Source organism: Panicum virgatum, chromosome 2K, assembly GCF_016808335.1.
Source record: "Panicum virgatum strain AP13 chromosome 2K, P.virgatum_v5, whole genome shotgun sequence".
In the NCBI taxonomy this organism is placed as follows: Eukaryota; Viridiplantae; Streptophyta; class Magnoliopsida; order Poales; family Poaceae; genus Panicum; species Panicum virgatum.
This window is the reverse complement of record NC_053137.1, coordinates 5,517,491-5,531,883: the sequence shown is the minus strand read 5'-3', so window position 1 is coordinate 5,531,883 and position 14,393 is coordinate 5,517,491. Positions and strand designations below refer to the sequence as shown.

The window sequence follows — 14,393 nt, the reverse complement described above, 5'->3', positions numbered from 1 at the left end:
TGCCTCGCCGCCGCCGCCGCAGCACGTTGTGCTCCTCCACCGCCGCGGTCGTCGACGCCGCCACCGCGCGCCAGTACCCCGCCCAGGTCGTCGCCACGGGGGACTGGTGCTCCCACGTCGAGCTCTGCTTCCTCTGCATGCTCTCGCTGCCATCGACTGACGGATCCACATAGACAGGCACTGCGGCTCGCGAGCCGGCTCAAGTTTGATGCCGAGCCAAGCTGAGCTGCCATTTTGGCTCGTTGAGCCAGCTCGTAGTTTCTGCCTCTTCCAGGAGATGTCCGAGCGGAACATCGTGTCCTGGACCGCGCTCATGGTGGCACTGTCGTCGAATGGGTACTTGGAAGTTGCACTGCAAGCTTACAGACGGATGCGAATGGAAGGCGTCACCTGCAACGCGAATGCGTTCGCCACGGTGGTCAGCTTGTGCGGGTCACTCGAGGATGAGGCGGCCGGGCTTCAGGTCGCTGCCCACATATCGTGGTCTCGGGCCTCCAGACGCATGTTTCAGTGGCGAACTCGCTTATCACCATGTTCGGGAATCTCGGGAGGGTGCAGGACGCCGAGAGGCTCTTTGGTCGGGTGACATGATGTCAATACAGCCTCCCCCACCATGCCTTTAGATAATCCAGCAGTGTCTAACATTGCGTTAACCAAGTTAGTCAACGTGCGATTCTTTCTTTCGGCGACCCCATTTGACTGGGGTGAATAGGGATGCGTCCTCTCATGTATAATACCATGTTCCGCACAGAATGAGTTGAAATCATTAGAGAAATATTCACCACCTCGATCTGACTTTACTCTTTTGATCTTTTTTTTTCTAATTGGGTTTCAACTTCAGCTTTATAGATTTTAAAGTCTAGAGCCTCATCTTTCGTTTTCAACAAATACACATAGCAGTATCTAGAAGCGTCATCAATCAAAGTCATGAAATATCTTTTTCCACCCTTCGTCAACACACCATTCATCTCACATATATCTGAATGTATGAGTTCTAATTGTGTCAAGTGTCCCTCCTCTGTTGCCTTGTGAGGTTTTCGAGGTTGCTTGGATTGCACACAACTATGACACTTAGATCCTTTGACGATGGAAAAATTCGGAATTAAACTCAAGCTGGAAAGTCGTGACATAGAACCAAAATTTAGATGACATAACCGTGAATGCCAAACACTAGCATCACTCTCATTCACACCATCAGAAATAATGTTCACCGACTTATTGCAAAATTCAGAAATAGAAAAGCGAAACAAGCCTCCGCACTCATAGCCTTTACCAATAAATTGTCCATATCTAGAGACGACAAATTTATTCGACTCAAGCACGACCTTAAAACCGTCCCTACATAAAAGGGAGCTGCTAACTAGATTCTTGCTGATAGTAGGGACATGACGTACGTTCTTCAGCAGCACGATCTTTCCCAAAGTTAGCTTCAGATCTACCGTACCAGCACCACGAACAGTAGCATGCGACCCATTCCCCATTATCACAGAAGAATCCCGGGCAACTTGGTAAAAAGAAAATAAAGAGACATCAGAACACACATGAACATTTGCACCAGTGTCAAGCCACCAGCTCGTGGATTGAAACATTGAAAGAACAGAAGGTAAGTAATCATACCCACTGGTCACAATGTTCGCAGTCTTCTGCTCAGATTGAGGTTTTCTTCCTTTGCGGTTCGGGCACTTCTTTGCCCAATGTTCAGTTGAACCGTATACGAAGCAACCCTCGTCCTTCTTCTTCTTAAAAGCAGTGGTCTGCTTAGGCTTGTTTTTCTTTCCTTTGCCTTTGCCATTGCCCTGAGACTGAGTTTTCTGCACCATGTTGGCACTGGTATGACCTTCAGCAACCTTAGATCTACCATCCTTAGCCCGAGCTTTCTCTTCAACATCAAGAGAGGCAATCAGATCTGAAACTGATATCTCAACTCTCTTGTGTTTTTGAGATGTGGCAAAATCCCTCCATGAAGGAGGTAATTTGGCAATGATGCCCCCAGCCACAAACTTATCGGGTAGATTGATCTTTAGGGGCTCAAGTTCCTTCACCATGCACTGTATTTCATGAGGCTGTTTGACTACTGTTTTTTCATCAATCATCTTGTAGTCGTGATATTGCTCAATGATATACAGTTCGGTGCCAACATCCGAACCGCCATAGTCTGCCTCAAGAGCGTCCCATAGATCTTTTGCGACTGTATGATGCATGTACACATCTTGTAGATGTTCTACAAGTGTACCGATCACAGCGCCTACAAAGATTGTGTTGGCCTCCTCATAGGCCCTTTCCTCTTCCTGAGTGAGAGGACCTGCAGGTTTGCCAGTGGACACCCAGAGCACTTTCATAGCAGTTAGCCACAGAATGGCTCTCGTCTGCCATCTCTTAAAGTGCTCGCCACAGAACTTGTCGGGCCTCAGAGCTTCAATAAATCCAGCCATAAAACTAAAGTGCCTACAATAAGGTTTTGGGATTGTTGGAAAAATTAGCACTTTTAGTTTTGATTTAATCTGATAATAAATCATGAACAGTATTGCATAGGAAACAGATCTAGACAGTCCTACCAAGAGAACTTGAACCAGAATATCTAGCAGAATCATGTCTAAACATGTAAACAAGAACAGTATATAAGACATGATCCAGGCAAGATGCACGTACGTTTCCTTCTTGATGACGACGGGACAGAACAGCCTGTTTTGTCGTTCCTGGCGACGACGCGCGACGCACGCCCGACGAAGAGGAAGGCGCGCCGTGTTATCGATGCAGTGAAGAAGAACGGAAGCGATCGAGCAGTCGCGCAGAGCGCTTCCCAAAAACCTTATTCGCCCTCTCCCGGTGCAGGATCGCTGAGGACGATGGTTTCGGAGACCTGCTCTCCCGATCGCAGTTGCACGCCGACAAACGGGATGAAGTAGGCTCGGCGGCGCAGCAGTAGAGAGGAGGCAAAACCTAGATGCGTTTTTGGGATAGGACGAGTCGTGCGGCGGCCGTCGTATTTATAGGGAGAAACCGCGTAGGGTTAGGGCGTCCGTAACCGAGTCGGTTTCTGTATTGAATACGAATCAAATCCGCAGCAAAAATAAACTGCAAAAGAAAATTATGCCCCCGCAAGGTTTGAGGCCGGATTTTGACGGACCATTCACGCACATGTCGCGCGCGCCTCACCCCGCCTAGCAAGTGGGTTTCTTCCTTTCTACTCCTCATCACATACTTCAAATGATTAGGGAGCAACCCACTATTTAAGTGGGTCTCCCACTCATTCACTTGGCAATATGGGACTAAAGAGTTCCACTCCCACTCTTGCATGAATGGGCCTTTGAGATTTATTTAGGAAAGTTAATGGGCTAGGCCCAATTACTCTAACAGTTAGTTGCATTGTGCTTATTGGGGGCTATGCAGCGCATGAGAATGAGAATAGTACGAAAGCAATGCGCATGTTTTCTTGGATGAGAGGTGCCGGGATAAAGCCAAACTATATAACAATGATAAATATCCTGGGATCTTTTACATCGTCAGATAATTTACGTAGATATGGAAGGCCCTTACATGCATAGATGACAGAGACTGGATTATCATCAGATGAGTACATTACTAACTCTCTGATCACTATGTACGCAACCTGTGGTGATTTAGCATCTAGCACTGATGTATTCCGAAGAATCGTCAACAAAAATGCCATCTCCTGGAATGCCATCACAGCTGCAAATGTACAGCATGACCATGGAGAGGAAGCTCTAAATCTTTTCATGGATATGCGGCATGCTGGAAACAAACTTGATCATTTTAGTCTAGCTGAATGTTTGTTATCCCGTGCAAGTCTGGCATCGTTAGAAGAAGGCATGCATCTACATGGTCTTGGCGTGAAATGTGGCATTGATTCAGATAGTCAAGTAGTGCTCGAATACATTGATATCATTATCAGGTTATGCAAGGTATGGTTATTTCAAGGAAACTGAGGATACATTTAAGCAAATGGTCTCAATGGGATGAGAGCCAGACTACGTAACATTTGTTGCTCTCATCTCAGCCTGTAGTCATGCTGGTCTAGTAGACAAGGGCATTGATGTCCCGGCGAATCCTGGGAAGAAACAGAGGACGGCCGGAGCTTAAAAAGCAGGCGGGAAGGACTAGGAAAGCGACCTCCCCTTGGGTTCAATCTCGCCTAAGGATAGATTGCCCGCCGCACCGGATGCAGCGCCAGACAATTGCAATGTTAGGCGAACCAAACAGGATCAATCAACCAACCAAAGTAGCACACCAACGACGCAAACGAACGAAACTGAACTGAATTGAAGGGAACAAGCGCAGATCGGGATCAAACGATGGGAGCAGGCTAGAGTTCATGGGGCGCGGCGATGAACCCTAACGTGCCTACGAGCGGCGCGGAGATGGAAGAACCTGAGGCTGCATTTGTAGGCGTTGGAGCGGGTTCAGGTCGTGTAGGGTTTGGGTTTGGGACTTTGGGGTTCCTATCTATCTTCTGGAATATAGAAAAGTCATCTATCTTTAAAAGTCCACTTTGATCCATTATCTCTAGCAAATATATTCAACATTTGGCTTTCAAAATATTAAAATTGTAAAGATGAAATGTTAAAATTGGAAACATAAAATGTTGAAAATATTAAAATGAAAATGTTGAACAGGTTTCTTCTCCGGCGGCGCCGACAGCGTGGGCGCGGTGGGGCGACGAAACACGGACGGGTGGCACGGCAGGCGGGGCGTGTCGGTGCGGTGGAGCACTGCCAGGCGGGCAGGGAGCAACGGAGCACGAGCGGGCGGGGCGGGGCGCGCGGCGGAGCACGGGGCTCAGGGGAGGCGGCGGCGCGCATGGTGAGGGAGGAGGCAGGGAGGAGAAGGTTAGGATTGAGCAGATTCAATGGAAGTAGCTCTTTGCACGAATCTGTGTAAGGTGGTGAGTAAGAAAATATTCTAGAAGATATACAGGATTCCTGTTGCTTTTGGTTCCTTTTGCTGACGGCCCGTGCACCTGGTGTTCGGTCCACACACGTAGGCCACAGCCCACGAGGCCCCGACCCATGTAGGAAATGCTATGCTATATAGCTGGTAGCCTGTACAGGTTGGTTTCCATGCTAAGTTCAAAGTCCTCTCGGGAAAGAAAAAAAAAAGTAAAGTCCAAGGGCTGTGTCCATTTTTGTGATGCAACGGCCAACGGGCACACCTATTCAATTTCACCTACCCTAAGAAAACAATTCTATTTCATCGATAAATGTTTGATCGGCTTTATCGAGACTGTAATTTTTCAACAATGACCGTATGGAAATGGTCTTGTTTACATAGTTTTTTAATTTGTATCTACTCTATATCATTTGAAGTTTCAACATTGGATGGTGATGGCTTTGTTAACCTACAATTTTCGAACAGCCGGCGAAAAGAACAATGTATAACTATTTAAAAAATTGCATGACATGCCCAACCAATTAATTACATCCATTGCATCCTAGAGTACATGCATCTAAATCCAGTCCAAAATTGAAAAAAATTTGCAAAAAAAATCAACCGGGCACGTTGATCTTTTGAACACGTAAACACAAAACCACCACTGCTCGCGGCAGCGGCAGCGGCAGCTACTAGCAACTACCACAGCGCCAGGAGCTGCAGCAACGCCAAGAGCACCCCGGCCGCTGCGCCAGCTCTCCGGCCGCGCCGCGCCGCGCCGCCGCCGCCGCCGCCGCCCCGGCCTGGATCTGTATGGTGAAGTTGCAGGTCGCCGTGGACGGGTCCTTCTCCGTGGGCAGCGCGAGGCCCTAGAAGTCGCAGGCCTCGTCCTTCTGGTTCTGCACCTGGTAGTAGGCGTTGAACGCGTACGAGGCGTTGCCGGCAGTGTCCATGCCGCTGCACGTCAAGCCGTAGCCCAGCGGCGTGCAGTCGGCAAACGTGCACGCGTAGTCGATGTTGGCGCCCAGCTTGCCGAGGTCCCTGGCGTTGGGGTTCAGCGCGCACCACGTCCTGGGCAGGTACTTGACCCCCTTCGCCGGCACCAGCATCGTGTTCCGGCCCTGCCCGGCGAGGTCCATCGCGTACTTGGGCTGCCCGTCGTACCGGAGGATGCCCCAGTGCCGCTCGAAGTTGCCCGGCGCCACGCTCTTCATGTCCTCGTCGACGAGCCCGAACAGGTACACCTCGATGTACTGGTTCGGCCGCGCCGGCGTGCCGGTGTTCGCCGCCATCCGCTTGAGCAGCCCGGCGTAGAAGCGTTCCGCGTAGGACGCCTTGGCGTGCTTGTCGCCGTCGGTGGGCCAGCCAACCTCGCCGACGATGATCGGCATGTCGCCGTTCCCGACGGCCTTGAGCGCCGCCACCAGCGTGTCGAAGTTAGCGTCGAACACGTTGGTGTACAGCACGCCGTTGTCGTTCACCGGCGTCGCGCCGCCGTCGAAGAAGGCGTAGTCCAGCGGGAAGTTGTCATTGTGGTACAGGCTCAGGAACGGGTAGATGTTGACGGTGAAGGGCGCGTTGTTCTTGGCCAGGAACTTGACGATGTCCGTCATGAGCCCCGAGATGTCGCTGCGGAACCGGCCCGCCGACGGCACCGGGTGACTGGCCGGGGAGTTGTACACGTCGGCGTTAAGCGGGACGGTGGCCTTGATCCTGTCGCTTACGCCGACGTCGTTGAGCGCGTTCTGGATGTTCTGAAGCGCCGGGAAGGTGACTTTGATGAACGAGCCGTTGTACGTCTCCAAGAACGGCTCATTGCCAACAGCCACGTACCTGCAATGCAAGAGAGGTTCACAGCATGAGTGTATCATCATGGCAACTAAATTCTCTTGATTTTAGTGTGTCAAAAATTTGGACTAGATCACCAAGAAACATCTTTCATGATCACCTGACAATTATGAATTTTGAGCAAATGCGGTTCAGAACTTCAGATGACATGAGAATTGGTGAGTAAATGCTGGTGAAATTTGTTTGGTTGTCGTGCAACACTGAATATTTCACATCACTGCCTTGATAAAAAAAAAGTCCAAGAACACATGACAATATGACATAATGACCATCACTGAACAAAATTACAGAGGAAACGAGAAGTAGACATGAGTGGCTTCCCCAATCCCCATTGAATTAGCTGGCAGCAGTTACTGTTTATGATCAGGTTAGGTCGGATGCATGACAACCAGTTGCAGGGTGTAAAGGGCAAAAGCAAATTTCAGTGGCCCTGCAGGATCAAAGTTCAACAAACTGCATGACAATCTGAGGTAGGTACCTGACAGCTTACGATTTCTGTTGCCCTGTTTCTAAGCAATACCCTCAAATCTCCAATTATATGTTCAACTTGTCCACAAAACCCAAAACAACTTAAATCATCATCGCAATCAGTCTATAGGGCGCACTATCTTAGCGGGAGATTAAAAGTGAGTATTATCCCCTTTTTCCAAACCTTGATCGCACTTGACTTGGTGCATCTGAAACGCAATCGAACCATCGGATTAGTTTAATGACATCGACAAACTGATATTCAAACAATTGCAACGATGTTGGCATTACCCATGTTCCAAACATGTCCTAAGCCAGATGTTCAGATGAAGATGGACCATGCTTGGTACAACTGGACCGTCACCGAACCATCGGATTATTTAATTTAATGCCAATCAACTGCTATTGTTCAAACAAGGACAACCATCTTGCTGACATTATCCATGTCCGAAAACGACCCATAAAGAAATGCGACGCCTTGCCCGGCCAACCGAATTTGCCAACAGCTTCCTCCACTGACTCTGTCCCCACTGCCCAACCACCCTCATCCAAACAAATCAAATTTCACGGTCGAGTTTGCTCTTCAGATTTGCAAGATGATAGCTTTGAGCCAAAAAAAAAAAGAAATTTATAGCATTTCGTTGTTGATGAGGACATCGCCACGCTGGACATGCACGAACCGGCCTCATCTCCAAGTTACAAGTCGACTCCAATTCGGTTTTCACGTTCATCTCAGATTCAGCCAACACTCCTGCACGGTTTCGGCGATATCTCCCTCATACGGAGTCGGAATGAGGTGATCTTGGATGCGTTAAAATCGTGATGACGAGACGCTTCTTTTGATTCTGGTCCCAGCTCCAGAAGCATCGTGGATCATTCTGTGTGACCACAGGAATGTGCTGCGACACCTGTTTTGGGCTTTTTTCAGGCTTTGTATCGTGTCGGGCCTTAAGCCCAAGTTGTGGGTGCCCCCTGGTCGCCCCCAACCCTAGGACGCCCCCTTTTCCTTTAAACTCAGTAGCCGCCGCCGTTTAGACTTGTGTTTTGTTTAGTTCTTGTGTTTTCCTTCGAGAAACAGAGATTGATTCGTTGTAACTGTGGCGACAATTCCTTTTACAGTGATCCAGTGCCCACGTTCTTGATCTCCTCCACTGTGTCGATTAGTCTTTTGGAATCGAGTTCTAGAACTCCTCTTTGATTTGCTTCATCATTCATATTTGCAATATCAGATTGCGTGTTTACTTCTTCTTGCTTGTGTTTTTTGATTTACTTGCAGGAAAAACCTTCTCGACGAGGTCAATCAAGTTGTGCTTGGTTGATAACGAACGGAGTAGTGGTGTAACGGTTGCTTGACTTCGAATCATGCTGATTAGAAGCCGGATTGCCAACGTCACACACTCCACCAATCGAATTTACCTCTACCTCTCGGAAGATCGGGCCTAGTCTTCATCAAGTGGTATCAAAGCCAGGTTTCCCGTGAGGTATTAGCCTTTGTTTTTCCCTTTAGATTCGTTTCGTGTCACTGTCCTAGAGTCCACAAAAACCCTACAAAAAAATATCACTATCCTAGATCCGTTTTAGCCTTTGCAATTTCATTTCAGATTCGCTTTGTTGAGTTTGTGTCCGTGGTCGACTCTTGTTGTTGGTTTAGTGTGTTCGTAGTCGTAGTTCAATCGTCCGTTGCAGTTTGTTTGTTTCCGCCGCTATCCCATCCACTTTTACCCAAACAACAAGTCGATCCACCCCATTACTCGACTTGCCCTCGCTAGCCGCATTGCGTGAACTCTCGCCGCACCAGCCCTAGATAGGTTGCAAACCGCCTTGTTTTTTTTCGCCTTGCATCGCAGCCTTTCTTGATTTCACCTGGCGATACCTACTGCTGCATATATTCGGGATACTTTGCCCTAGCTGAGATGCTTTGCTCAGTCGCTTTGTGTGCCGGGGAGAGGGAAGCTTTGCCCTAACCGCCGCCGGCCAATTTGCCAAATTGTGCCATTGGAAACGCGTAACTTGAGTTACCTTCGGTAAAACAGGCATAACTTTTCGCTCGGTGCTCCATTTTGGCTCAATTTTTTTACAGTAGAGAGAAGACAAAATTCTGTACATACGATAAAACCACTTTGTCGTTTGGAGCCGATCTCAAAAAATTCAAAAAAAATTCGGGAAGAAATAGTTTTGAGGCTTCCAAGTGATTTTCCAGTTTTTCAGAAACGCTTCTGATTTTTTGTAGGCTAGATCCCACCTCTGTTTAAGGTGCAAATTTTTGTGGTTGGAGCTTGTGTTACATCTGTTCGGAGAAAAATATAAAAAAATAGTTGAAAAAATAAGAAATCTTAATTCCTACTAGTCCTGGAGATTTTTCGGGGAAAAGATTAAAAACAAGTGCATAGAGTGTTGTTTTGCTTGTTCTTTGAGGTTTATCCACCGTTTTTTGTTCCAACTTGTTGTGCTACGCCTAGAACACGTCTTAGCCAGTAATTGTGACTTATACTTTGGATACTTATTGAACTTTGCTAATCTGCATTCGTTATTTGCTACTCCTTGCTACATATTGTGCCTGTCCCACAGCTCCACATATACTTCGATCAGTACAGGTTCATCTTGCAACTGCTACACCCAACTCAACAACAGATTGTACCATCCTATTTGGCTTTGGTAAGAACACTTGCAAGACGGTAGTAAGCCGCTTGAGATTTTTCTCTCCACTTTCACCATCACCCAGTACTTGTTAGTTGATAGGGATAATACTTTGGTGTTGTCTTTTGCTGTCTTCTAACTATGACAGGGTCAGGTAAAGGAGGGGAGTCCCCTACAGACTTCAATGAATGCATCTCCAAGGATGAGCTTAAGAAACTTGTTGATGACCAGCGCACCTACATCGACGGGAAGTTCAATGAGATGATGCGCAGTATCAATGGAGTTGTCACACGCCTTGAGCATATTGAACAACATCCCCCTCGACAGCGACACCGACGCCACCCTCCTGATGGTGATGAGGACGAGGATGAGGATGCCGTCCTTGATGATGATGAGGATCGTGATGCATACCGTCTTCGGCGCAATCGTCAAGGTATGGGAGGTAATCATAATCGTGGTAACAATAATTCTTTTGCTGAAACTAAATTTACCATGATTCCTTTTGCTGGTACTGCTGATCCTGAGGCTTATTTAGATTGGGAACTCGCTGTTGAACAAAAGTTTAATTCTCATTTGGTTCCAGCTGAGCATAGAGTTAGACTTGCTACTAGTGAATTTACTAGCTTTGCTTTATTTTGGTGGAATGATCTTTGCAATGCCTGTAATGCTGCTGCTGTGCCTCAAACTTGGCCTGTTTTAAAACAACGCATGAAGTCTCGTTTTGTTCCTCCTTATTAACATCGCGATCTACGTTTAAAATTGCAAAATTTAAAACAAGGTGATAAAAGAGTAGAGGAATATTATCAAGAATTGCTTATTGGTCTAGCACATTGTGGTATTCGTGAGGATGATGATGATACTAGTGCTAGGTTCTTTGGTAGTTTAAATCGTGATATACAGGAAATTCTTGATTACAAAGACTGGACTCGTTTTTCCCAATTGTACCATCTCGCTCTTAAGGCAGAACGGGAAGTACAGGGACGCCGCATTGTCCAACATTCTTTCAGGTCCAACACTGAGAGATCGTTTCAGCAGCGTTCCGACGTTGAGAAGCCCAAGACGCCTGTTGCTAAGCCACCAGCAACACCACCAACTCCTGTGCCAGCTTCTGAGGTAAGCAATGTGTCTACTGTGCAGGCCCAACAACACAAGAAGCATGCTACGCTTGAAAGGGGGTCTTCGAGTAGATTATCTACAAACATCGTGTGCCACCGCTGCAAGGGAATGTGACATGTCATGAAGGATTGTCCAAGTACTCGAGCTTTCATCGCTGCACCTGATGGTAATGGATATGTAAGTGCTAGCGATGTTGAGGATGAATTGGTTCTTGCAGCTAACTTTATTGCAGATTCGGAGGACGAGGGTGAGGCAATTGATTCTACGGCTGCGACAAAGGACCTTCCTAGTCTTCTTGTGCAGCGTGTGCTGACTTCTAATGCGGAACATGAGGATGAGGACAAAATCCAACGCAAGAATTTGTTCCACATGTTTCTCCAAGTCAAGGATTGTCGTGTTCTCACCATAATTGATAGCGGGAGTTGCAGTAACTTGATGAGTTCAGATTTGATCAAAAGGTTTGGTTTGCCCACTTGTTCTATTCCTCAGCCTTACTACCTTGAATGGTTCAACGCTAGTGGTAGACTAAGATAACTAAATCAGCACGCATACACTTTTCGGTTGGTTTTTATCATGACTATGCTGATTTTGATGTTGTACCTATGCAATCATCTTCATTGTTGTTAGGACGACCATGGGAATTTGATAATGATGTTGTACACCATGGTAGAACTAATACATACACTTTCATGCATAAGAACAAAAAGATTACTTTGCTTCCTTTATCCCCAGCTAATATTAGAAAATATTTTAATGAGTTTGCTGCAAATGATAAAAAAACACCTCCTAGTAATGACTCTTGTGATGCTCAAACTAATGGAATTAAATTAAAGAATGGTGTTTATATTGCTACTACATCTGCTGCTGCTGTGTTATGTGATAACTTTGATGCACCTTGTTATACAATGCTTTGTCGGGATATGTGTTTTATTAATAATAAACCTATGCCACATATTTTGCATCCTGTTGTCACTAACCTTTTGCAGGAATTTGATGCTGGGATGAAGTCGAGGACGACTCCAATTCAAGAAGGGGATGATGATGAGAACATCGCCACGTTGGACATGCACGAACCGGCCTCATCTCCAAGTTACAAGTCGACTTCAACTCGGTTTTCACGTTCATCTCGGATTCAGCCAACACTCCTGCACGGTTTCGGCGATATCTCCCTCATACGGAGTCGGAATGAGGTGATCTTGGATGCGTTGTAATCGTGACGACGAGACGCTTCTTTTGGTTCTGGTACCAGCTCCAGAAGCCTTGTGGATAATTCTGTGTGACCACGGAAAGGTGCTGCGACACCTGCTTTGAACCTTTTTCAGGCTTTGTATCGTGTCGGGCCTTAAGCCCAAGTTGTGGGTGCCCCCTGGTCACCCCCAACCCTAGGATGCCCCCTTCTCCTTTAAACTCAGTAGTCGCCGCCATTTAGACTTGGATTTTGTTTAGTTCTTGTGTTTTTCTTCGAGAAACAAAGATTGATTCGTTGTAACTGTGGCGACAAGTCCTTTTACAGTGATTTAGGGCCCCCGTTCTTGATCTCCTCCACTGTGTCGATTAGTTCTTTGGAATCGAGTTCTCAAACTCCTCTTTGATTCGCTTCATCATTCATATTTGCAATATCAGATTGCGTGTTTACTTCTTATTGCTTGTGTTCTTCGATTCGCTTGCAGGAAAAGCTTTCTCGGCGAGGTCAATCAAGTTGTGCTTGGTTGATAACCAACGGAGCAGTGGTGTAACGGTTGCTTGACTTCGAATCGTGCTGATTAGAAGCCGGATCGCCAACGTCACACACTCCACCAATCGAATTTACCTCTACCTCTCGGAAGATCGGGCCTAGTCTTCATCAGTTGTTATCCGATTATTGTGGATGATTGGCAGGATGATTTTTGTGACCAGGAGCGCAACAATTCAGAACAAGTCGCTGTCGTAAATGGCCAGGGCGATGGTGACGCTAAGCTGACTGTGCTTGGATCGATGCTAGGTAACAGTACGATCAGAGCGCATTGTTACCTTACCAAATCTGGTAAGGTAGTAAAAGAGGGATGGGCATGGCGTGCCGCGGCGGCGGCGAGATGGGGTCGGCGGGTGACTCACTTGATGGTGACGCTGCCGTCGAAGTCGTAGCGCTTGACGTTGCACTTGACCCAGTCCTTGGCCTTGCCGGCATCGGCGGCGAGGTCGGCGAGCATGATGTTGGGGATGGCAACCATGACCTCGATGCCACTGCCGGCGAGCGTGCTCATGGCGGCGAAGTCGGTGTCGAAGAGCTTCACCTTCTTGATACCGTTGTCGCGGAGCACCTACACCACCGCCTTGGGCGGCAGCGGGTGCGATGCCTGCGTGCCCCAGTTCTTCCCCAGCGCCTCCGCCCCAGGCAGCACCGCCGCCGCCCAGCACAGTGCCACCAGCAGCGCCACGGCGAGCCTCGCCATCAGCGCAATGCGAGCCACCGCTCCACCCGGAGAGGACCGCGAAGGTTTCGGGGCTTCCGGCCCGGAATCCGGCGAGCGCAGCAAGCTTGGAGTTGGAGAAGGCCGCTAGAATTTTGGGTGGATTTTGTGGAGCTCAGCTCCAAGAACTGAGGGGAAGGAAAGGAAGGTCGGGGAGCTACTGGAATCAAGGCCGGTGAGGTGAGATGTCCGGGATGGGGATGGCCGAACAATCCATCCAGCTCAGAGAAGCTGGAGTCCCTTAATGTAACTCGAAGTCAAGAATTGCAGGGACGAGACGACAACGGAACGGGATTGTGACGGGAAATTATTCAGAATTTTGAATCGAGGGAGCAGGGGACGCCGCTGCGCGAGAACCGAGGGCGGAGGACTAGAAGGAGGATGAGGAGGCAGAGCGAGCGGCCAATCCGAGCGGATGACCAGAGCAGCTCGTCGGGACGGGTCCGTCTGGGCCGTGTTTGGTTCATACCCCGAATTTTTTTTCAAAAAAGACAAATGCATGTATAGAATATTAAATAAAATTTATTTGCAAAATCTTTTTACGGATGAGTGTAATTTTTCGAGATGAATCTAATGAGCCAAGTTCCATCATGATTGGCTACAATGACGCTACAGTAACCACGCCTAATCATCCTCAGATTGTACGGTCAAATGCCTCATAAGCTACAGCAACTGCTACAGTACCATAGTTGTGGAGGTAGTTTTGTAATTAAATTTTATTTAATACTTTTAATTAATGGTCAAAGGGTCGAAAAGTTTTCATGAAATTTTTTTCAGGGCATCCAAACACGGCCCTGGTTGTAATCGGAGAAGGGGAAGGGCGTTTCAGTCATTTTGCGTGGAGCGTGTACGAGGAATTTTGTAGTGCGGGGTGACGTGGCAGGGCTAGCCCGCTCGTGCTGACGTGACGTTTGGCTTTTCGCCGCGGGGGAGAGTGGATTTTGGGGTGTGTTTTACCTGAAGCAAGTTTCACGTGCCTCCCGTTGC

At 47.8% G+C, this 14,393-nt stretch overlaps 2 pseudogenes; one reads left to right on the top strand and one right to left on the bottom strand.

Annotated features, from left to right (window-relative positions):
• The first annotated feature begins 277 nt into the window (after positions 1–277).
• LOC120694984 lies at positions 278–4,101 on the top strand (annotated as a pseudogene).
• A 1,315-nt stretch (positions 4,102–5,416) lies between these two features.
• Positions 5,417–13,803, bottom strand: LOC120662917 (annotated as a pseudogene).
• Positions 13,804–14,393: the final 590 nt, after the last annotated feature.